Consider the following 24,846-nt stretch of genomic DNA (forward strand, 5'->3'; position numbering starts at 1 on the left):
CAGAACAGAAGGTTTGATCTTCAGATACAGGACTCAGGTGAAGCATGGAGATTGAAGGAGAGGGGGAAAATATGAGGGACTTAATGATGATGAACTGCATTTATTCCAGTATAGAAAAATGACACTGATAATACTCATATGAACCTTCCCAGTTATTAGAGCAGGTAGATGGAGCTTTTATAGTTGAAGCACAGCAGAAAGCTGAATTTGAAGATAAAATATGGTGTAAAATGGAGTCAATAGAAAAAAGGGAAATGTAATGGGAGAAAGAAAAAGGAGAAGGGGAATATGCCAAGATATTACACATAATAAGATTTTTCTTTATTACAATGATCTATTACAATGATATGGAAGGGGGGAAGGCGAGGGGGAATGAGGGAATCTTCACTGTCATCAGAGGTGGCTAGGAGAGGAAACAGCATATATACTCAATGGGGTATAGACATCTGGAGTAAGAAGGAGGGGGGGACAGGGGGAAGGCGGGTGATGTGAGTGATGGAGGAGAGGATGGACCATGGGGGGAGAGTGGTCAGATATAACACATTTTCTTTTTTAACTTCTTGCAAGGGGCTGGGATTGGATGGCCTGTCCTGGACCATAGGGCCAGGTGGATGCTGGGCTTAAGGGGGTGGTATGGGGGCTCGGGGCCTCTTGGTCCCAGGGCCGGGGATCTGTCTGCTGCACCACTCAGCTTCCCTACGGCATAGTCAGAGTGAAAGGAGAGAGAAAAGATAGTACATGGTAGTGGAGAAATATGAAAGGAGGGAGTTGAGATCAGCAATGGCAAAGGTGGAAAAATATGGAAGTAACTTTTGTGATGGACTTATCATAAAAAATGTGATCCACTCCCAACAGAGTTGTTGGTGTTGTAACAAAGACTCAAACACATTTTTTATTATTATTATTTGGGGGGGTGCAGGGCAAATGGGGCTGGGTGGCCTGCCTGGGGCCACATAGCAGGGTGATCGTTGGGTGTCTCAGGCCAGATTTGGACCCAGGTGCTCCTGGCTCAAGGGCCAATGCTCTGTCCGCCACCCAGCCACCCTACTATTATTACTATTTTATTTTATTTGGGGTCTTTTTTTTCTTTTTTTGGTTTTTGCAGGGCAGTGTGGTTCCAGTGGCTTGCATGTCACACGGCTGGGTGATTGCTGGGTGTATAGGCCGGATGTGGGCTCGGTGCTCATGGCTCCAGGGCTGGTACTCAGTCCATTGCACCACCTGGCCATACCTACAATTATTACTATTATTGTTTTTAATTTTAATTTTTTTCTCTCCCCTTTACTTTATCGCTCAAGCAAGTCTATATTTATAGGGGGAGGGGGTATTTCATTTACTCTTAAAAAAGAATATTTTATTAATATATAAAAAACATTTATACAAAATGAGAATAAATATAAATAATGAATAAAAAATTAAAAGGTAAAAAAACATATACATATTTCTTAGCATCATATAGCACCTTTGAAAAATAGGCTGTCTTTTAGCATAGATATATAAATGGATTTAAAAAGGCAGAAATATTCCTTTACAGATACTACTAAAGTTAACACATTAATATAGATAATTTAAGAAGTACAGCTAAATGGACATTAAGTAATGATGAATTGAATAATCAGTGAATCAATAACACATTATAAAATAAGTAATACCTATGAAAAGAGATTAACAATTTGATTGATGCCTACCTATCCTGTATACCTTTCTATTCATATCCTCTGGGAAGTTGATATCCACCCAGTTTACTCTTACTTAATTCCAATTTGTCATTATCAACTGGCTGCATCTCTACTGCTTATAAACTTGCCCATGTCTCCCTCATCCTCATTTGATCCATCTATCTCCCTTTTGTAGTTAAACTCCTTTAAGAAGTCAATCTGCAAGAGGTATTTTCATTTCCTTTCCTCTTACTCTCTTCTTGCTTTATCTTCTGACTTCCAAACTCATTTGACCAAAGCAGTTCTCTCCAAAGTTACTCATGATCTTTTTACTGACAAATATGTGACCTTTTTTCAAACTTCATTCTTGACCTCTCTGCAGAATATAAAACTAGCTTCCAACTTCTTGTCCTAGGTTTTTGTGACATTGCTATCTCTTATCCTTCCTATCTATCACTCAGTCTCTTTTCCTGAATTTTAATTGAGGTCATGTCCACTAACTAAGGCTGTACCCAAATCGTCAGTCTCAATCCTCTTCTCTTCTCAGCCACGGCTATTTCACTTAGCTATCTTGCCACCTTCCATTAATTCAATTGTCATCTTTATGAGTGATTCTTAAAACTACTAATTCATTCTAATCTCTCTTCTGACCTCAAGTCTTCTTCTCCAGTTGTATATGGGATGCCTCAAACTGGTTGTCCCATAGATATCTTAAAATCAACATCAAAAACTGAGCTCATAATTTCCACCTTTTACCCCTAAAATCCTCCCTTCTTCCTAATTTAGTTACTACTATGGGAGGTATAACTCTTCCTCATCCAGACACAAAACCTAGGTATTATCAACAACACTTCACTATCTCTCCCATATCCAATCTTTTGCCAAAGCCTGTTGATTTTACCTTCTAAGCATCTCCCTTATATATCTCCTTCCTCTGTGGATATTTGTCACCACCCTGGTGTTGGTACTCATCATCTCACTTCTAGACCACTGCAATAGCCTGGTACTTGGTTTCCCTGCCACAAATCTCTCTTAACCCCATCATACTTTCTGTTTCATTGTCACTGGTCTTTCTAAAGTATAAATATAACCATGTTATAACCTCCACTCAATATATTGCAGTGGCTCCCTATCACTCCTAGAATCAAATATAAAAATCTTGGGTGGGTAGGTGGCACAGGGGATAAAGCACCGGCCCTGGAGTCAGGAGTACCTGGGTTCAAATCTGGTCTCAGACACTTAATAATTACCTAGCTGTGTGGCCTTGGGCAAGCCACTTAACCCCATTTGACTTGCAAAAACCTAAAAGAAAATATATAAAAATCTTCTCTTTAATGTACAAAATGATTCATACTTCTCCATCGTTCCAATCTTCTTACACATTATACCCCATGATATATTCTGTAACCCAGCAATACTATTCTCTTTGCTGTTCCCCAAATAATTCATCTCCTGACTCCAAGCAATTTTACCAGTTATCCTTCATGCTTGGAATGTTCTCCTCCTTATATCTACCCTCTGAATTCCCTGGATTTTCTAAATTCCAACTAAAATCTTACTTTTTACAAGTATCCTTTCCTGATGAGCTTTGATTATAGTACCTTTTCTCTGTTGATTATTTTTAACTTTACATATTTATAACCTGAATGCATATATTTGTTCTTGTTAAGCCATTTTTCAGTCACATACGACTTTTTGTGACCCCTTTTGGAGTTTTCTTGGCAAAGATTTGGAGTGATTTGCTATTTCCCTCTCCAGTTCATTTTAGAGATGAGTAAGTTAAGTGATTTGGCCAGAGTTATATAACAAGCAAGTAACTGAGACTGAATTTGGATCTTCTTGACTCCAAGCCCAGTGCCACCCAGCTGACCAATGTATACATAGTTGTTTACATTTTCTTTCCTCCATTGTACTATGAGTTCCATAAAAACAAGACTAGATTGCCTTTCTAGTAAGCATTGAATATATGCTTCTTAGAAAATAGTAGCTACTAAGTAAATGTTTACTGAATATATCAGATAAATATGGTTTATTATTTAAACCAAAGAGGAATGAAGTAGAGAAAGAAAATTATAAATCAATATCAATGATGAATACTGAATATTTTTAAAATATCAATAGTATAATGAAAAAATTATTAAGAATAAATTTAGTTTATATTAGGAATGGAAGGATGATTTAACATTAGAAAAATTATCATAATTAAACTAATCACTAAAATTAAAGTCCCACATAATTATGTAGATTTTAAAATGTCTTTCATAAAAGATAGAATTCATTTTATTAAAAAAAATCTCTAAAAAGCATGGAAATAGAAAAACCTTTTCATATAATTATAAAAATCTAAAATTTTAAATCTAGTACTATCTATAATGTAGAAACATGAGAAATTTTTAAATAAATAAGTTAAGCCAGGATGCATTTCCTACAATCTATTTTTAAGAGTTCAAGAAATTACAGTTGCTGCAGTAAGACAAAATAAGGTAAGTAAAGCATAAACAACAATGAAGAAAAAATGAAAATATCTCTTATTTGCAGAAAATATGACTGTTTACTTAGAAAATCTCAGATAATCAGCAGACACTAGTTTAAAAATTAATATTTTCAGTTAAATTGGAATAAAAAAATAAATTCACATAAACTCTCAATTCTTTTAGTTAGCAATAATAAAAACTAGGAGATAATCATAGAACAATAAACTTCATTTAAAAATAACTAGAAAATGCATATAATAGTAGATAGTCAATAAATCAAGGCACACTCAGGACCTATACAAATAAAATGAAAAATGTTCTTTATAGAAATAAAACAAATAATTGGAGGGATAGTCTATCATTGCTCCTGTTTGCCATTCCAATATAATACCAAATGTTGATATTACTTAAATTACAGATTGATTGCTAAACCAATCAGAAAACAAAGGAATTATTTCATATAATTAGACAATTTTTTTAAAAAAAGATTAATATCATTAATTTACATCATTTGTTGATGTAATTTTAAGGAAAATATTAAAAAAGAGATGCAGGAAATGGGAATAGCACTTCAAGATCTCTAACTACATTTTAAAACCATAATCATCAAAAATGGTTAAATATAGAAAAGCAGATCAATAGAATAAATTAGATAAATATTCCCAAAAATCCTCAGTAGGCCAATGACTAATATTAACTACTTAGGCAAGGATTTTTTAGGGAAGGAGTTTCTGGACGAACGGAGAAGTAGTTTGACAAAGTATTTTTAATCAATATCGTCACTATATACCACAATGAACTCCAAATGGATCTGTGACATAAAGGGTCTCATAAGTTTTTTTTAATGGTAAAAGATGAAAGGAATCACTAACATAACTTTGTTTAGAGATAGTTATTAACTGTTCAAGAAATGAAAATGATATAAAATGGGAAAAGAGACAATCTTGATCAAACATAATTGGAAAGCTTTTGCAAGAAAAAAGTATACCTAGAATAAGGAGGGAATTTATAAGGAATTTTAACATTAAATAACACTGATAAAATTCTAACATCCAAGAAATAAGAGGGAATTAACACAAATAAAAAAGAGCAGGGACAATTTCCTTAAAGACAGTCAAAGAATATGAACAATTCTAGAAAGAATTACAAACTATTAGCAACCATAGGAAAGTTTGAGTCAAATCACTAGGAATCAGAGAAGGACAAATTAGGACAATTCTAGGGTTTCATTTCAGGTCATAAAATTAGCAAAGGAGGCAAATTAAAGAATTGATCAATGTTAGAAGGGTTATAGGAACAGAAGCAAAATAATACATTCATCCAAAAGTGTTTGTCTATATGTGCATGCACACAGATTATCTCTATCTCATCTTAGTAAAATATTTCAATTTTCCCCTGAGGTACCAGTCTGGTTACTGTCTCCAAAAAAATAAATGAAGCTTAAACTTTTGTGTCTTTTTTTTCTAAGCCAACAATTACAAATCTTGCCTATCCATGTTATAAGGGTAAATTTTATTTTTTGAACCTCAGAATAAAACTTTAAATGTATATTTGTTAAATTTATCTTTATTAGATTCGGTCTATCATAATAGCCTATTTAGAACTTTAAAAAGTCACCTTCTGTCATACAACATGTGAGTTAACCTTCCAAGCTTTATTTCCTCTATAATTTTATTATTATATCAATGAGTTCATTTAAGTCATTGCTAAAAAAAATGGTAGCTAGAATTTGGCTAAGCAAAGAGTCTTGTTCTATCACCAAAGATTTCCCACAATGTTGATATCTATTCATTAATCATTCCCTCTAGTTCTGGTTATTCAACCATTTAATTTGACTGGGTGGTGGGGAGGTCTTGAGTGGGTCTCATAATGTCATAATTTGTAACAGTAACTAAGACAAAGTATTTTCTTACAATTAAAAATCTGTAAGGTGAAATAAATTTAAATTAGTAAAATCTAACATTTCATTAGATTATCCACAGAAAAATAACTATACTGTGAACAAAATCTAGAAATATTTGTGCAAGCAGCATTTGGTGAAATTCTACTATTCAGGACATCTGCATCCAAAACAATACTGTCAATTATGACGGTTATGAAAACCTGATAAGTTAGTCATATTTACAAGTATTGCTCATTTATAAAAAGAAATTGCTACAAGGTCATCCTGGGAACAGTTTTTTTCCTAATTAAACACAAATTGGCAGAAGTTCTGAATATGTCAAGACACTATTTGCTAACAAGATATGCCAAGGGCTTCTTAAAAGTAAGGGACTTACCACCATATCCTAAAGTCTTATAAGGTAGGTCTCTAATCAAATACCAATACCATGCTCCTTTTCCCAATCATTAAGGACAAGGGAAGGGCGGTGATAGCATTATTTCCAGCTCTATTCAGGATTTTATTTTGAGGGTCATTATCCGCCCACTCAAAGGGGACTGTTACATTCCTCTCTATCTCTTCTCTTAGTAAGATTTCAGGAAAAAAATAGTTTTATCTCATGTAAATAGTCTAGAATTTCACATTCCATTTTTAAGTATTGATTAATAAGATGTTTTTCCTTGGACAGTTAAGTTGAATTTGCTAAATTACTATGTTTTAGGAACATACTAATCTTTTATATCCCTCTCTATTCCTTGACCATCCCCACAACATGTAGCAAATAGAATGTTTTCCATTCTTTTTTGTTTCAATAAGTCCATTCTCATTTTGATCCTTCACAGATCATCTCAGTTTAGAGAGGTTTTTCACTGTTATTACATAACCAAGCTATGGACCTCTCCGGATTTCACTGAACCAGGCTTCTAATTCATCACTTCTGATTTCATGACCATCAAAACAAGACTGGGACAAAGTCACTTAGCCAATAACATTATGCTATTCATAGGCTAGGTCATCATCCCTTTGCTGCTTGGAGTGATTAGGAACTGTGTCCTGTAATAGAGACTCTTATTGGCAATCTTCAAGTGAAATGAGAACACAGAAGTTAGTGTTCAGGAATGATGAAAGCAATGTGAGAAATAGAATTTGTACAACTGAAATCAGAACATTCTATTGTATTGATTAAAAGTCTCATAGTTGAAAGTAATGATTAAACTTCTCACTACACAATAGCTAATAGAGTCAAGCTACAAGATTCAAAGAAGATAGCAATATTTATTACAAAAATATGGAGAAGCAAAACTGAATTCTGGTTGGTCAGCACAATGGATTGTCCTATTAACAGCTTTGAAAAACTGAATTTTAAAAGCTAATAGAAATAAGTGAATGATAGTTCATATTCATATAGGGCTGACAACATGTCAAGTTTTACTTATCCCTTTCACAACCCAGGAATTAGGGGTGGGTGCAGCAAAATAATGAATTATTATATTAAAACATAAAATAAGTTGCTATTGTAAAATATCATATGTATATTTTATGCATTTATGAGTTCCTAAACTTTTTGTGTTGTCTACTGACCTTTGTGTGTCATCTGCTACTTTCCCAAATATCCACTGAATTTCTTATGCTAACATACAATATATTGAAACTCTGATGGAGAAAATAGCAATGTAGAATGGCTAACTGTATAAATATTATCTTCTTCGATCCTCACAACAACCCTAAAAAAGTGGATGCTATTATCATCTTCATTTTATAGATTAAGAAATCAGGTAAAAAGAGATGAAATGACTTGCTCAACGTCTCACAGATAGTCAATGTCTATTGTTATATTTTAAATTCAAGTCTTCCTGGCTGCAGGTCCAGGGCTCTATACACTATGTCACTGTGCTATAACAATTACAATTACTACAAGTGAGTCTTCTAAGGGGGAGGAAAGCATAGGTTAATGGGGGGGAAGTTTCCTCTTAAGTTCTCAAGCTGAAAAACACACAGTATTAGTCTTAAATAATTACCTAATCAGTATTTAAATAATTAGTTACTTACCTATAAGACCATGAACTCTCCTTTTGTAGCATCTCCTCTTAACCCAGGTAATGGGGGTTCCAACCATTCCAAGGATTATCAGGTCTACAAGTCAGACTCAGCAAAAGCCAAAAGAACGGAAGCCAAAACAATAACTTTGTTTTGGGGACCTATCAGTGTCCCAGACACTCAAGTACATTTCCTAGTCCCCATTTGAGGCTGAATGGTACAGCATTTACCAGCCTAATCTGGGAGGGGAAAAAATAAGCCACCCATTCCCACTCAGGGTTGCCAAAATCAAAACTTGAACAAAAAAGTCATAATGTTACAATAAGAGGAATCTTGGTAACTGTGGGAAAAAACTACTGACAAAGCAAGTCTTAGATTCTGCTGAGCCATAGAGACCTTGAATCTGATGACTGGCCTAAGTTTGGAGGGGCAGTGAGATAGTAACCAGAAAGGGGTGGGATTGGACCTATTATTTCATTGGAACTCCTAGGTAACAAAATTCCCTCTGATAATGCAGGTCAGTTCATAGAGTTTCTTGTATAAAGTTTCCTAGAGCAATAAATATATAGTAATATGCTCAGGGTCACACAGTCAATAGTTGCCAAGGTAAGGTCTTTCTACTTCAAGGTCAGCTTTCTATCTCTATACCCAGAGATTCAGTAGCTGGATGTAGCAATTCAAAAGAGTTATTCAGGGTTGCAGTACATTTTTGGACATGTCTAATATGCAGAAATGTTTTACTTGACTATGTAACTAGGTTAAGATTTTATTTTCTTATTTTTGCCAATTTCCTCTCATAATGTAAAGAGGATACAAGAGGACAAGATAAGATAGAAAGAAAATAAATGTCTAAATCAGAAAGAAAATGTTTTCAAAGGTACCATCTAAATCAATTTATTTCTACATTAATAATAAAGAAACTGAAATTATGATAGATTCTGTCAAGCTTTAGAGACCTTGAATGTAGGACCAGGGAAGGGCTTTGGATTGTCTGATGACTGGCCTAAGTTAGGAGAGGCAGTAAGAGAGTCACTAGTAGTTGGATGGATCAATTCAAAAACGGTTGTTCAGGATTGCAATCTACAGCACTGGAGAGAGTACTTACAGAGGTAAAATCAAAAATCTTGAAGAAAAGTAATATTGTATCAGAAAGTGTTACATAAGTGAACATGAAAAAAATAAGTCATCTAAATATATAAAAAGAGGAATTGATTGAAAAGTAGAGTAATGAAAGAATATCCTACTTTCTAACATAATTTTTCTTCCCTTGAAGTAGATGCTAGAGATAAAACAAGTACATGTATATAAAAATATCTGAGGAAATGATGAACAATTAAAACTTGGAGACTTCCAATGAACTTCTCATCTTTAAGTGGAATTGTAGGGGCACAGTGGATAGAGCACAGGCCTAGATACTGGAGGACCTGAGTTCAAATCCAGCCTCAGACACTTAAAGCTTAGTTAGCTATGTGATCTTGGGCAAGTCACTTAACCACAATGCCTTGCAAAAATAAAAAAAAATGAAAATGTGAAACTTCTACCTCTCAAAGAAAAGGTTAATGAAATATATCATTTGTAATTGGACAAGGCATCTGTGTGTATGTTGCGTGTGTGTGTGTGTGTGTGTGTGTGTGTGTGTATCTATCTCTCTCCCTTCCTACGGCATACTTATGGGGAAAGGTCCCAAGCTGAAAAAATGAGAGAGGCGGGTAGATGGCAAAATGGATAGAACACCAGCCCTGGAGTCAGGAGGATCTGAGTTCAAATCCAGCCTCAGACATTTAATAATTGCTTAGCTATGTGACCTTGGATAAATCACTTATCCCCATTGCTTTAAAGAAAAAGAAAAAAGAAAAAGAAAAAGTGCAATAATCACAAGGTGAGAAAAACTCATTAATTAGAAAATCACAGAGTAAAGCATGCTGCCCAAGATGAAAAACTAATGAAAATGCAAATGTATGTAACAATGGTTCAGGGACAGAGCCAACATTAATAGCAAAGAGGTACTAAATAATAGGATCATGCAAACATCTTTCAAAAATCACAGTTCATTGTCTAAAATGCCTAGGCTGACATAGGCCAAACACATCCAACTTAGCTCTCTTGTGACTTATTTTTTTATTTTTCTCATCTCAGCTGGTTTCTTTTTCAAGTTGTTAAGTAACAAGAAAACATTTTTTATTGAGGCTATTCATGAATATGTACATATCCATTTTATGATAATTTATCATTATTTTTTTTAGAAAATTAAACTCATTTCAGTATAAAAAGGTCATATGTGAGAAATCCAAAGCTATGAGTCGTTATGGCCATGAATAATCCAGCTGCTAGCTCTGAGGCTGTGAAGAGAAATGTATTAGTATGTAAAATCTAAGCTGTCTCAGTATATTTCCTGAACACTCTGCATTAATTATAGTGATACTTTTTGAAACTACTCAACTCAATATAGTTTTCTGAAGATAGTTCTGTGAATGTTATTTGTTATTAGTGAAATGGTGAATTGTAGAATATTGAGTCAAAAAAAGTGATCTCAAGAAGGAAGTTCTGATATTGAGATCTGTAACAGAAGTGACCTCATTGTTTCCAGTCTGGCTTGAATTCTGGGTACATACCTGCAAGTCAGCACCTAGTGTTAATCAAACAGACATGACAATGAGGCTACTGGCATGAACTTTATTTCATCCCTTATCTGAGACCTGTACTTAGCAATATGGGCTTTCATCCCATTCCTTTGTCGTTCAGTCATGTCTGACTCTTCATGATGCCATTTGGGTGTTTCTTAGCAAAGATACTGTAGTGGTTTACTATTTCCTTCCCACTGTGTCTCCAATTTACAAATGACAAACCCCAGACAAGTAAGGATTAAGTGACTTGCCAAGGGTCATACTGGTAAGTGTATAGTAAGTGCCTGAGGCAAGGTTTGAACTCAGTTCTTCCTGTTTCCAGATCCAGCATTTTATCCACTATACCACGGAGTTGATCTCATTTTCTATGATGTAACAACAGGAGAGCCTAAGTCCTTTTCAGAAATCTGGATCTACCTGGATTCTAAACTCACCTTTGAGATAAACCAGTACATAACCTTAAAAAAGTTACCTATCAGGCTAGGTGGAGCAGCAGAAAGAGTATCAGTCCTGGAATCAGGAAGAGCTGAGTTCAAATCAAGTCTCAAATACTTATTAGCTGTGTGACTCTTGGCAAGCCACTTTACCCTGTTTGTCTGTTTTCAAATATGTAAAAATGAACTATAAAATTAAAAGAAATCCACTCTATTATCTTTCCCAAGAAAATTCTAACAGGGGTCATAAATAATTAGACATGACTGAAAACAATAACCTATTAGGATTGTCTTGGTCTTAATAAGAACAGTTCTGTTAAAGAGTCTGGCAATTTGAGATCTCAGGCTCAAGTTGGTCCCTCCTTTACATTCCCATTACATCTACCTGAATTATGCCTCTTTAATAAAGGCAAGTACCTGAACAAAGATTTTCTTTTAACAATTTTGACTAGCACAGCCAGGAAAATACTTTGCCTGAGGGCATTGACTAGGGAATCCTAATCAGAACTGCTATGGATAAACTGGGTTTTTTAGTCCCGTGGCTAGTAGGAAAAGATGCACCAACACTCAGTCAACAGTACAATGATTGAAGAATTTAATTCCCCAAATAGATAGGATAAAAGGGAATAGTACTTAGAGTCCAAATTTTGTTTTTTTCCCAATCATTTGTGCATGAAGAACAGAAATTGAAGGTAACATTTGCATTAAAATTGATATAAGGATCAGGAAGGGTCACAGCCTACTCAGGACTCCCAGTGAGACAAATGACAAATCTTGGGAAAATGTAACCCTGCTGAGTCTTGTCTACTGAGCTTCACCACTCTGTAGGGACTAAGAAAGTTGTAAAAAACAATAAGAAAAAAAAGAAAATACTAGATAAAGGATGGGACCTTAAGGATTAAAAAGCAGTCAGATGTGCAATTTAAAATAAGACTTGGGGCAGCTAGGTGGTCCAGTGGATAGAGCACCGGCCCTGGAGTCAGGAGTACCTGAGTTCAAATCCGACCTCAGACACTTAATAATGACCTAGCTGAGTGGCCTTGGGCAAGCCACTTAACCCCATTGCCTTGCAAAAACTAAAAAAAAAAAAATAAGATGTAAAGATCAGGAGCCTAGGCAAAAAAAGAATTTTAGCATGCCTGAGAGGGGTTTTGAAAGCAAAACTACCCTCATTATCAATATAACTAAGACTAGCATATACTTGAGGGAAGAGACTAAAAAGAAAGGATTAAGAAGAGCTAAAGTACTTCAATGTGTCTGTCTTGTTCTATTATCTGTTTTCCACACAAAATTAAACTAACCTTCTCCTGTCGTCTAATCAAAGGAAAAAGGGTATAAGAATGAAAACCTTTCTACAAAACTTTCAAAACATTGAAAAAAAATAAAAAAAGAATTTTCTCTCTCTCTCTCTCTCTCTCTCTCTCTCTCTCTCTCTCTCTCTCTCTCTCTCTCTCTCTCTCCCCCCCCCCCATCCCTCTCCCTCTCTCCATCCTTCCCCTAAAAGGCAAATAAAAGACAACATAGATAAAAAGGAAGATAATTCTTTTTCCCAGTCTGTAGAAATTTATGACATTGTAAAAATGTAAGAGGCTAAATTTGCAATGTGAAAAAAAATTCTCTACTATGAATTTCCAAATTGTGCTTTGAATGTTTTTATGAAGGATAAACTATTTTGGTGAACTTTGGGTTACCACTCTGTAGAATCTCTTTTAAGGAAAAATAAGAATAAAACTTTGTGATAAATAAATGGAAATAGGACTTAGATCTTTTATCACTCTTTCCCAGGAGAGTAACAATTTATTGTTTAGTAGACGAGAGGAAGTGAATTCACTGATTAGGGGAGAAATAGAAAGGCACTGAAATTAGTTTGAAAGTAAGGTTCCAACATTAAAAAAAATGGATTTTCAATTTAAATTGTAAGGACTGCTTATTATTAACTCTTTTCCTAACAATGAAAAGAGAGAAGCTTGTTTAAAATCAGGAAGCAACTTAACAGTAAGTGAATTTTAATGCAGAAGAATGTCTTGTGTTAACTATACTTTTATCTTCTTTGAATTATATAGAATTTAATAGCTGAGATAAACTAGAAGCAAAATCACCAAAAGGGATCAGAAAAGAATATGTGTTTGTAAGCTATAAAGAACCTGAAAGGCCAAAGTATTGTAATTGATTGTTATAGCAAAATATAGACTTGTACAAAGCTGTAATGGAAAAATTAAGTGTAATGTAGATTAGTTCTAGATAAACAGAGATGTGATTGGGAAATAAAGACTGGAGGAATAAAGGACATATAAGAAAGTTTTTTAAAAAGTCAGATGAGAATACGAAAGAAGGTTTTTTGTTTTTGTTTTTTTTCTGAAAATGAATTGAAAGAAAGGGTTTTGATCTCTTTCAAATTAGAAAGATTAGCAACTTTATTTGGTCATTTTTATGATATGGAAAATATAGAAATATAATTGCCGCATTGAATTATTTGGGGAGAACATCAAAATTTTTTCCTTAAAGAACCATTAGACATGTATATTTTAGTTCTTAATATAAGGATATACATTCTTAATTTCATTATTACATAATAGAGTTTATCCTGGCAAATTTCATCTGAAATATTCATGAAAACTAAAAAGAAGGGTGATAATATAAGATTATACTCTGAATATTTAGTCATATACTAACTAAAACTATCTGGTCCTTAATTTGAAGTGCTATAAGTAAATGACCCTAGGGAAAATTGAGGTTCTAAATACTACTATTTGAAATTGCAAAACCAAACATGATTTGACTGAAATTTTATTCTGAAACTCAATTATGTGGTCATATTTACAGGGAGATGTGTTCTCCTACTTAAGGGGAAATAATCTCTTCTGGCAGTCTCAAGCCAGATGGTATATACCTCATAGTCTAATATGATCTGGGGCATTAGGTGGTACAGTTGATAGAAGAGAACTGGGCTTGGAATCAGAAAGTCTCATCTTCAAATCTGGTCTCAGACACTGACTAGTTGTATGACCCTGGGCAAGTCACTTAACCCTGTTTGCCTCAGTTTCTCATCTGTAAAAAGGAGTTGGACAACAAAATGGCAAAACATTCTACTATACTTGCCAAGAAAATGCCAAATGAGTCACAAGGTCAAAAATGACTACAATGACCAAACAACAACAACAATAATAAATAATATGATCTACTTTGTGATTGAAAAAGATTACTGTCAATAAGGGTATAGAGATGATGAGGAAGATAGAATAGGCAGACCTAGGTATGATTTGTTTTTAAGTGGCCATTATGGAAGAATGCTTACATATAAATTCCCTAGAAATCAATTCTATAAACAATTTTTCCCATTTTACACTGTGGAAATGATAGTTTGAAAGGTGTTAAAAAGTTTATAAACAACATATTTGGAATATATTTCAAGTACTTTTTATGAAGAGTTGATTTAAATTCCACATTGGCATTGTTTTATCAAGGTAGAAGAAAAGTAGGTAAAAATATTCCATTTTATACTTATCTTTCAGTATCCAACTGCTACTGCATAGAGCATTTTGTTTAAAAATTTCTTTAGAAATTATACTTGAAGACTTCAGGAAATGTAATGGTGTACCACAAAAAAAAATTTACAAACTGACATACTTAAGAAAAAAGTACCATAAATGAATAATAAGGTAACTGTCTTACAATTTGGAAAAGGTGAGAATTCACCTAGAAGGCAACTGGGTAATTCAGTTGAACTCAATCCAACTCATTTTGATTCAACTAAAATAAACATTTGTGTCTAGTAAATGTCAGCCACTAATGTTACTGAGATTTAACTCAAATGGACCTTCAACCTCATCAGTGAGGATGTTTCCTTCATACATCCCAGGCATACTTGACCAATCCCATGAGATTCTTGTTGGAGTCCTCACAAAAAGCTGAAGACCCCTCTTTCTTTTTCCTGAAATCACAAGGATAGTGATAGAATACCTGAATACCTGAACTCTTCTTTACCTTGACCACATATCCAGAAACTCTTTTTTTTTTCTTTCACCCTTTTCCCTGATGTTATTATTTGCTGCTCCTAGTGTTCTATGGAGTTTCTCATTTGTTATATATTGCAGACCATTCACACAAATGATGCACCTATTGAAATTTATGTATTGTTTATTTCCAGTAATTATGAGTTTATTGTGTTTTAAATCTTGCAGTCATATACTGGAAAAATATTAATAATAAAATGTGAGACTTTGTTTCCAGGAAAAGGGTTCGTAACTTAATTGTTTCACAAAACCCCCTTTGATTATGGGCAAAGCGTAGGGACTCCTTTTCAGAATAATAGCTTTAAATGCATAAAACATATCTAGGATTACAAAGGAAACCAATAATAATAAAATAGTTTAAATTATTGGACCCAAAATTAAGAAGTTCTGATCCAGGTGAAATATGGGGAGATTAAAAGATATGGGCAATGTGTGTGATATTAATCCTTACAATGTTCTCCTGGTTCTCACTTCTCTCAGCAGCAGTTCATATTTAAGTCTTGGAACTCAAAACTTCATATAAAATGCTTCAAAAATTGGGGGGGGGGAAGGGGCAGCTAGGTGGCACAGTGGATAGAGCACCAGCCCTGGAGTCAGGAGTACCTGAGTTCAAATCTGGCCTCAGACACTCAATAATTACCTAGCTGTGTGGCCTTGGGCAAGGCACTTAATCCCATTGCCTTGCAAAAAAACTAAAAAAATTGGAAAAAAAGGAATAGGACTTTCAGGGCAGTCAACATGGCAGCACAAAGCTGGTAAACTCCAGCAGTTTTTCCTTAACCAACTTTAAATGAAGCCTCTACATAGACCCTAAAGCTATAAAAACAAAAACAAAAACAAAAAGAGTGAAACAAATTCTCAACTCAAGATATCGTGGAGGAACTTCAGTTGAGGTCTATATAACATGAGTAAAGGGGGAGTATAGTCCAGATTATGTGAGAAATCTGGGAAACCAGAAAAAGGATGTTAGCCACAGAACAGGTCAGGTCCCAGCTCAGCAAGCCAATGCTGCAGAAGGTCAGAAGTGAAGGATGCAATCCCAGTTTGGAAGACAAAGTCTAAGCCCCCAGGATGATGGTACAACAGATGGGACTTGGTTGGGCTACCCTAACCCAGTAAATAAACTGAGACCAGAATCTGGCCTGAACACAAAATGCTTAGGACTATACTTCCTGTGCCCCAAGAGTAGAGCCCAGCTATCAAAATGACTAGAAAAAAAGTAATAATCATAAATAGCTAATATTCTGAAAGGGTCAATAAAAATGCCATCCCAGAAGAGGAAAACAGTGACAAAACACCCACAAGTCAATTCTAAAAGCAGTTTTTGAATTGTCTCAAATCCAAAAAAAAATCTCTTAGAAGAAATCAAAGGGGATTTCAAAAACCAGAGAAGAAAGGAAGAAGAAAAATGAAGAAAATAAATGAGAGTCATGCAGGAGAATTATGAAAAATTGACTCAAGAAAACAATACCTTTAAAAGTAAAATGTGTCAAAAGAAATCAACTCCTTTTAATGTAAAACTGACCAAATGGAAAAAGTATCTAACTCTCAAAAAGTAAAACTGACCAATCGAAAAAAGGGAATATCTCATTTAAAAGTAAAATTAACCAATGGAAAAGAAAAAATAAGTCAACAATAAAATTAACCAGTTAGAAAAGGAAACACAAAAGCTAACTGAAGAAAATAAAACCTAAAAACTGGAATTGGACAAATGGAAACTCTATAAGACTCTATGAGACATCAAGTTTCCATTAAACAAAAGCAAAGACTTAAAAAATAGAAGAAAACATAAAGTACTCTTAGGGAAAACAACAGACCTGGAAAATAGATCCAAGAGAGATAATTCACGAATTTTTGGTCTACCTGAAAGGCAATGAACAGAAAAGAAAACCCTGTGCAATATTGTACAGGAAATTATCATGGAAATAGTCCTAATAACCTAGAACAAGAAGATAAAATAGTCCTAGAAATAATACATTGATCACTCCCAGAATTACCCCTATTTGTGCTTTTCTTTCTCCTTTCCCCTTATTCCTTCTCACCAATGTTTTGCTTTTGACTACTACTTGCCTCACGCTGTCCACCTCCCTGTTTGCTCCTACTTCACCATAGTGTAGGATAAATTTCTAAACCCAGCTGTGAATGGAAATCATTCCCTCTTTGGGCCAAATCTGTTGAGAGTAAGAATTACTCAATGTTTACACTTTCCCTACTTTCCTTCCACTATACTTTGTGCCTCTTCATGTGCTATTAATTATCCTCTAATGGCTCTAACTTCTTTTTCTAGGAAAAGCTTTTTCACGTCTTAATTGATTTATATGTGTCTTGTACCCACACCCTTTGTCAACATATATTTCTTTCAACAGTTCTAATAGAAGAATAACTCTCTAGTCATAACATCACCACATCATAATCAATTTATACCCACACCCTCTGTCTGAGTACCTTTCCTCCAATTATCCCTATAGAAAATCCACACCCTCTGTCTAATTATTCCTTTCAACTGGCCTAAGAGAAATAACAATTATCAAGAGTTACAGGCATTATCTTACTATTTGCCTTATTGATTAACATTTTTTTTTCCTTAGTTGACTTTTACTTTTTATTTACCTTTTAAAATATCTCTTGACTCTTTTATTTGAAGATCAAATTCTCTGTTCAGTTCTGGGCTTTTTATCAGGTAAGTTTGAAAGTCCTGCTATTGTAGAAATGTGACCCTCCTTTCTACTCTCTGATTGTCTGATCTCATAAGGGTTGCTGATCTGGCTCTGGCCTTGACCTTTTATGTAGGCTCACACTTACTACTTGTGTAATCTATGGAAAAGAATTTAACTCTTTTATATTTCACTTTCTATATATTTCAAATGATGGTTTGGTGTATAGTAACTCTAAGGTCCTTTCTAGCTCCAGATCTGAGAGCATGAGTTTTTATCATGTGTTTGAAAAATATAGAATTTTAGAGCTATAAAGAACCACAGAGGTAATCTAATCCAACTCAGTCATTTTACAGAGAAGGAAAATGAGGCCCCAGAAAAGTTAAGTGATTTTCTCAAGGCTACTCAACTACTAAGTAGAACAAATGTGATTTGAACCCCAATTTTCAATCTCCAATCTGATATTCCTTCAGTGACACTGTACCATGCTACCAGCATTTTGAGTGGTTCACTTCAAAAGTTATAATTTAAAGAAAAGCTGGTGTTTTGAAGAAAGTATATACAAAATACATAACTGAAAGAGAGTTCAACTGGTACAAGTCATAATAAAACCACCTAAATATTTAAAAGTTTATCGATACCCTAAATTCTTGAGAAACATTCATTTCCAAATTTCTGGGCCCAGTTTCTCCAAATCCAAGAGAGGAGGAAATATTTCAGCATAGTTACTTCAGTGATGACTGTTTTCTTCTATTTACTGATCACTACTTTAAACAGATACTAAATGTGACTGAAAGAACAACTCTTCCAACCACTAGAAAACACCATTTTTTTTTCCTTATAGGCTATTAAGATGAACACTGAACATCTACGTTTTCATCTCCTTGGACCACAGACCCCATAGATAAAAAGGTCTTATTGCCAAGTAATCCTCATTTTGGACCAGGCATCTGTAAACTACACTTCATAGGGTTAAGATGATTGGGAACACTTTGGAAACCATAAGCTCAGTTTGCTGCCTGGACAGTAAAAGAGTAGTTACAAAGTAAATGAAATTGAAGACCAAGCTCTCTCTCTGCAGGGCTCTTAATAGTTTTTTTTCATAACTTTAATTAGGTCAGAGATCTAAAGAGGTGAAAGAAATGAGACAAAATCAAAAAATGGTATCAATGATGCCTGAGGTTATTTGATGGTCACAAATGTTACAACTATTTTCAAGCTTACTTATCCTCCACAATGGAAACCATCAAAATGGTAGATTTCTTCAGTAACAAAAAGCCATCAGGGAATATGAAACAGTTCTTTACATCCTTTACACATTAAGTATAGGTCATTTAGGGCATTCATATTTATTTTTAGAAATATTCAAAAGAGAATTAGGGTAAAGTGCATCTTGGATACTTTTAGATAAAAATGGGATTTTAGGAAATCTCACAGAAGAGACATCAAGTATAGTTAATCACAACTAATGTTAATAATGAAATCCCTTCAGAAGCCACATTATTTGAATTTGCACCATATATTTCCACTGGACTAGAACTAATTACAATAGCTTACATAACTATAACCTCAAATAATAATAATTTTAAAACATGTGACCATTTCAGAGAGCCCCTTATTCACAATACTCAGGACCTAAGCTATATTCCTTGAAACCATGTGAAACAATACAAAAAAATGCTAGCTTGGGAATTTGTAACCTCTGGGTCTGTGTTTCCTCATTTGTTAAATTTGTATGTCAAACTAGATAATCTCTAAATCCTTTCCAGTTCTAAATTCTATGATTCTATGAACCAAGAAACTTACATATCTGAAAAAACTACAGCACTGTACTCAAACTTAAATAGAAATGGGAAACACTAATCTATATGTAATGATCCCTATAGGCTCCAAATTGATTTAGATTTAAAAAATATTGGTATCTATATTTTACCGTACTTTATTTATTTTGTTAAAAATTTTACAATTTCTTTTAAATATGGTTTGTGCTTACCATGCAGCAGTGTTGTGGGCCGCATGTGTTTGACACCCTTGACAAAGAAGATGACTTCTTATTAAGTTACTATATACTATAAATAGTTAAAACACCACTGGAATAGAAAATAGTTCCACATTAGCAATCTATGTCTGAAAGGGACTCTATCAGTCATTGAGTTCAACATCCCCCACCCATTTAACAATAAGGAAACTGAGGGCCAGAACTAAACAGCTTACGTGAGGACACTAATGAAATAAGTGAGCCAGGTCCTTTGAGATGAGAAAGTATCTATGGCACCTGGTCTTTTACTACCTCTAGCATCTTGGCATTTTAAGGGTTTCTTAGCTTATAAGAGCAGAAAATCTTTCTAAATATCTAACACACACCAGAAGATTCTAATAAATTGAAACAATGGGACATGAGGACCACAGCCTCTAGTCGAGTGCATTTTGATTGAGGAGATCCAGAGCACTATAGGTGCTCCATGTAAAGCACATTTTTATCTTAACTATTATATAAATAAAATAGCTCCCTGTTCCTTAAAATAAACAAAACACTAAGGGGGGCCTTGGTCTTTAAGATTCATAGACAGTGATGATATACTGAAATATTCTACACAGAAGCTAACTGTAATAACTTTGGCACACATTCTAAATTAGCATAAATGTTCATGGTAGCAACACTAATGTAAAACTGACAGTGATGCATGCTAGGCACACAAGTTAGTAAGGTCTGTAGCTGAAGTAAAAACAGAACTTAGAGGACGTTCATGCAATATTCATACTTTCCATTGACAAATACTAATTTCTCACTTAAGCTATAGATCAGGAGCAAGAATAGTGAAGTACCTACATACAGATTCAGATTCAAGATATTTTACCTATTTGGAGGAAAAAAGTCACTTAATAGAATGGAAATTCTGGTCTGTTAGAGCCAGGAATGACAGTGGCCCTTTCATCACTTTGCCCAGAGCACTACTATGACTGCTAGTAACACAAAATTAGTAATTGAGTTTCTATGAGCAGCTATCATTTACAATAATTTCTAACCAAAATATTGCCTTAATTGGGCTGAAGTATGACACTTTTTAAGATAGCTTTGTGAGAACCTGGTCATTCCCAGTATATTTTACCATGAGTAAGAATAGAATAAAAATTACTAACCCCTTAGGGTGGTTCACTTGCAGAGCTGGCATAGGTATTTCTGAATTATTTTCTGTTAGAATCAAGAATATTTAGATATTCTTACAGGTCACAATGTTCTGTACCAACATATCAAGGAAACCTTATAAATAACTCCTATTAACAAGAGAAAGGCAAGAGACCATTCAGTGAACCCCAAGTTCTCACTGAATATTTGGGGTCAGATATTCAAAGCACAAAGAAGGATACTTGGCCAGACAGTAGAGTCAGATCATGAAAAAGAAATAAAAGTCAGAATGAAAGAGTACAGAAACTCATTGAGGTTGGTCAGGAGTATAAACTGCATGAGGCAAATGAATAATAAAATGGCAGAGATCTAGCATTCGGTGGATGGTGGTAGGCATATGAGGTAACTCACAAAGCCACTATCTGGTCATTTAAAAAAACAATCCTTGAAAATTGAAATTATTACATTTGAATTATTGTGTTCTATGGGGAAGCTCCTAGCAACAAAAGCAAAGCCTGAAAAGCTCTTTTTCAGCAATGAGCAGAAACAGGGAGAGTTTGGTAGTGATCTCTATAAAATGCGCAATATTTGTGTTATTGCCATGGCAAATAACTATTCTCTAATTTTAAATACAGACTCTTCTCACTACTACACAGAAGGCAAGGGAGCTTGAGGAATGTATCTATAGTCTCCAGGTAATCAGTGAAAATGATGTATTTCTTTTATTTTAAATGAAAGCGGGTATTAATATAAGAAGAAAAAGGATCTCAAAAAGCAAAAGAAATTTATGACCTGTGTCAGGAAGTTGGAAGGTGGAAAAATCTTACTGAGAAGAATCAGAAGGACCCCAAAACACTTGAAGCTAAGTGAAAGCAATGATGTTCTTCTCCTAGAGGAAAAAAGCTTGATTATCTGAGGAGAAAGTAGCTATTTGTCCTCTAAGGAATGATGCTGTGGAATTGCAGGTTCCCAGTAATGACTACAGGAAGAGAAAAAAAAAAAGCAGTAGTGGTCAAAAACTCCTTCCTGAGAGCTATGAAGGAAACAACCTGTCAAGCAAATAATAAATAATATTTCCAGGGCCAGTTCTGATGGATAAACCTCTGAGATTTTTAAAAAATAGATGATGATGACTACTATTCAATTTTGGTGATTCACATGAGAACAAATAATAAATAATCAGAAATATGCTAATAGTAGTGGTAAGATTATGAACACTCAAGACTTTAGGGATACAGATACTCCCTTTAATTCTACTGACTAAATAAAGGCAAAGAGAGAAGCAGATTTAGGAATTAAGCAGTTAGTTAAGAAAGATGGCATTTGAAGATAGAATTTGGATTTCTTAACTATGGCTAAAAGTACATGAATTATACACCTCGGGTCAGAAGTGGAGTCCACATAACAAGAGCTGGTAAAAACCTGTCTTCAGCAGATCTAATAACCATTTCTATTATTTAAAAAAATTATTATCAGTTTCAAACTCTAACTTTGACTCCTTCTACCATCTCCTTCACCCATTGAGAAGTTAAGAAATAAAATATCTATTGTATATGTAAAGTTATTTTTTAAAAAATATTTTTCCAACTACATGTAAAACATTTTTAGCAATTTTTCAATATTTTGAGTTCCAAATTCTCTCCCTCTCTCCCTTCCCTCCCCCCACATTAAAAAGTAAGTAATTTAGTAGAGGATCATACATGTTTAGTTATCTAAAACATATTTCCATATCAGTAATGCCATGAAAGAAAACACATACCAAAATAAAAAAGAAAGAAAAAGGATGCTTTGATCTGCATTCACACTCTTATCAGTTCTTTCTCTGGAAGTTAACAATATCTTTTATCATGAGCCATTCAGAACTGTCTTAGATCTTTGTATTGTGAGAATAGCTAAATTGTTCAGTTAATTATCTTACTATATTGCTGTTACTTTGTACAATGTTCTGAGGACTGCTCACTTTACATCAATTCATGTTAACTTTTCTAGGTTTTTCTGAAAACACTGTTCATCCTCTTTTATAGTATGATAGTATTCTATAAAAATTATATCCCACAATTTGTTCAGTCTTTTCTCAATTGATGGGTCCACTCTCAAGTCCCATACTTTGTAACTACACAAAAATATGTTATAAATATCTGTAGTCCTATAAGTTCTTTTCCTTTTTAAAAAAAATCTCTTTGGGGTACAGACATACTAATGCCATTGCTGGGTCAAAAGGTATGTAATTTTATAATCCTTTGGGCATAGTTTCCAATTGCTTTCCAAAATGGTTGAATCAATCAACAACTCTATTAACAGTGCATTAGGGTTCCAGTTTTCCCACATCCCCTTCAACATTTGTCATTTTGCTTTTCTGTCATATTAGACAATCTGATGGGTGTGAAGTGGTACTTCAGAGTTGTTTTATTTGCATTTTTATGGTCAATAGTGACTGAGAGCATTAATCAGTAGAAAAAATGACTTGTATTTTACATATGAAGTTATGCAAAAACATTATTTTCACAACAGAAAGGTTCTGAAAAAAAATTTCAACCTGTATTCAGAATTTATCAGTTCTGTTTCTCTGGGGATAAATAGCATTTGTCACAAGTCCTTTGGAATTGTGGCTCACTGAGTTGATTAGAATAGCTAAATCTTTCACAGATAATTTTGCTCATTTCAGTTTGCATCAGTTTCTATAAGTCTTTCCAGGTTTTTCTGAAGCCATTCCCCTCATATTATAGCACAAAAGTATTGCTTCACAATCATATAACATAATTTGTTTAGTCATTGCTCAAGTGATGGACATTTCCTCAATTTTGAAGTCTTTGCCAAAACAAAAAGCTGCTATAAATATATTGGTACATATGGGTCCTTTTCCTTTATCCTTGATCTCTTTGACATACAGAGCTTGATTGCTTGGTGACAGGGTATATACAATTTTATCCCTGTTTTTTTTTTTAAATTTCAGTCAAAATATAATAGATTCTGATCCAGCTTAATGTTATTTAGTAATGTATTTCAGTTTCAGGAGTGTCTTGGATCCTAATTCATTCAGAATCCATTTCTCTTTTATGGGTGATTTCATCCCATTCATATTTACAGTTTTGATTGCTAAGTGTATATTTCCCTCTATTTTCTTCCCTATTTATCTATCCCTCTATCTTTTTTTAACTATAGTCACCTCAAAATTCTATTTGTTCCTGACCAAAGCTTAACTTAAACAACCATCCCTTTTATTGCCCCTACCATCTTTGCTTAGCCCCTTCTTGGAGAGTTCTAATAAAGAATTACTAAAACAACAGCTTAATTTCTTCATCTAGTCTAAGGAGAAGGCAATGGGAAGAAAGAAAACTGATAGAGTACTGAAATTGTTAAAAAAAAAAAAAAGTTTGTTCAATCATGTTCAACTCTCTTTGAACTTCTTTAAGATTTTCTTGGCAGTGATAGAGTATATCATCAGTTGGGTAAAGATGAATTTCTATACCCAACTGAGTGTTTTGGTATATCTGTTCTTCCATTCTGGACCCAGTTCAAATGAGAGTGAGGCCCAAGCTTTACCCAATCTCTGTCCTCCCAGTATTTCCCCATTCATTATAAAACATCTTTCTTATGTGCCTCTTTTATGTGAAATAATTTTCCCCATTCTTCTTCCCTGTTCCCTCTCTTCCCAGTACACCCCTCTTTCTTAGCCTTTCCTTCTTTTAGACCGCATCAATGCAACAGACTCACATCTATGTCCTTTCTAAGCAGATTAATTTTAACTTCCTAAATGATAATAAATTTATTAAGGATTATATATATCATCTTCCCATTTGGTAATATAAACAGTTTAAACTTATAATTTATTACTCATTCTTACCTTTTTAGGTACTCTCAAATCTTGTGTTTGAATGTTAAGTTTTCTATTCAGTTCCAGTCTTTAAAATAAGAAAATTTGGAAGTTCGCAATTTCATTAAA

General features: G+C 34.1%; 1 protein-coding gene across 3 annotated transcripts in view; it reads right to left on the bottom strand.

The window, feature by feature from the left end:
* LOC141496806 (uncharacterized) overlaps positions 1–24,846 on the bottom strand; it is a 196,020-nt gene that overhangs the window by 146,906 nt on the left and 24,268 nt on the right. Inside the window, exon 1 of one of the 3 annotated variants that reach the window (XM_074199398.1) lies at positions 8,064–8,839. The exons of the other annotated variants lie outside the window; for them this stretch is intronic. The gene's annotated coding sequence lies outside the window, so the exon portion shown is untranslated. Of the gene's footprint in view, positions 1–8,063; positions 8,840–24,846 lie in introns of those variants that run through there. 3 annotated transcript variants of the gene reach the window in all.

This window comes from Macrotis lagotis, chromosome X, assembly GCF_037893015.1.
Source record: "Macrotis lagotis isolate mMagLag1 chromosome X, bilby.v1.9.chrom.fasta, whole genome shotgun sequence".
NCBI classification, from domain to species: Eukaryota; Metazoa; Chordata; class Mammalia; order Peramelemorphia; family Peramelidae; genus Macrotis; species Macrotis lagotis.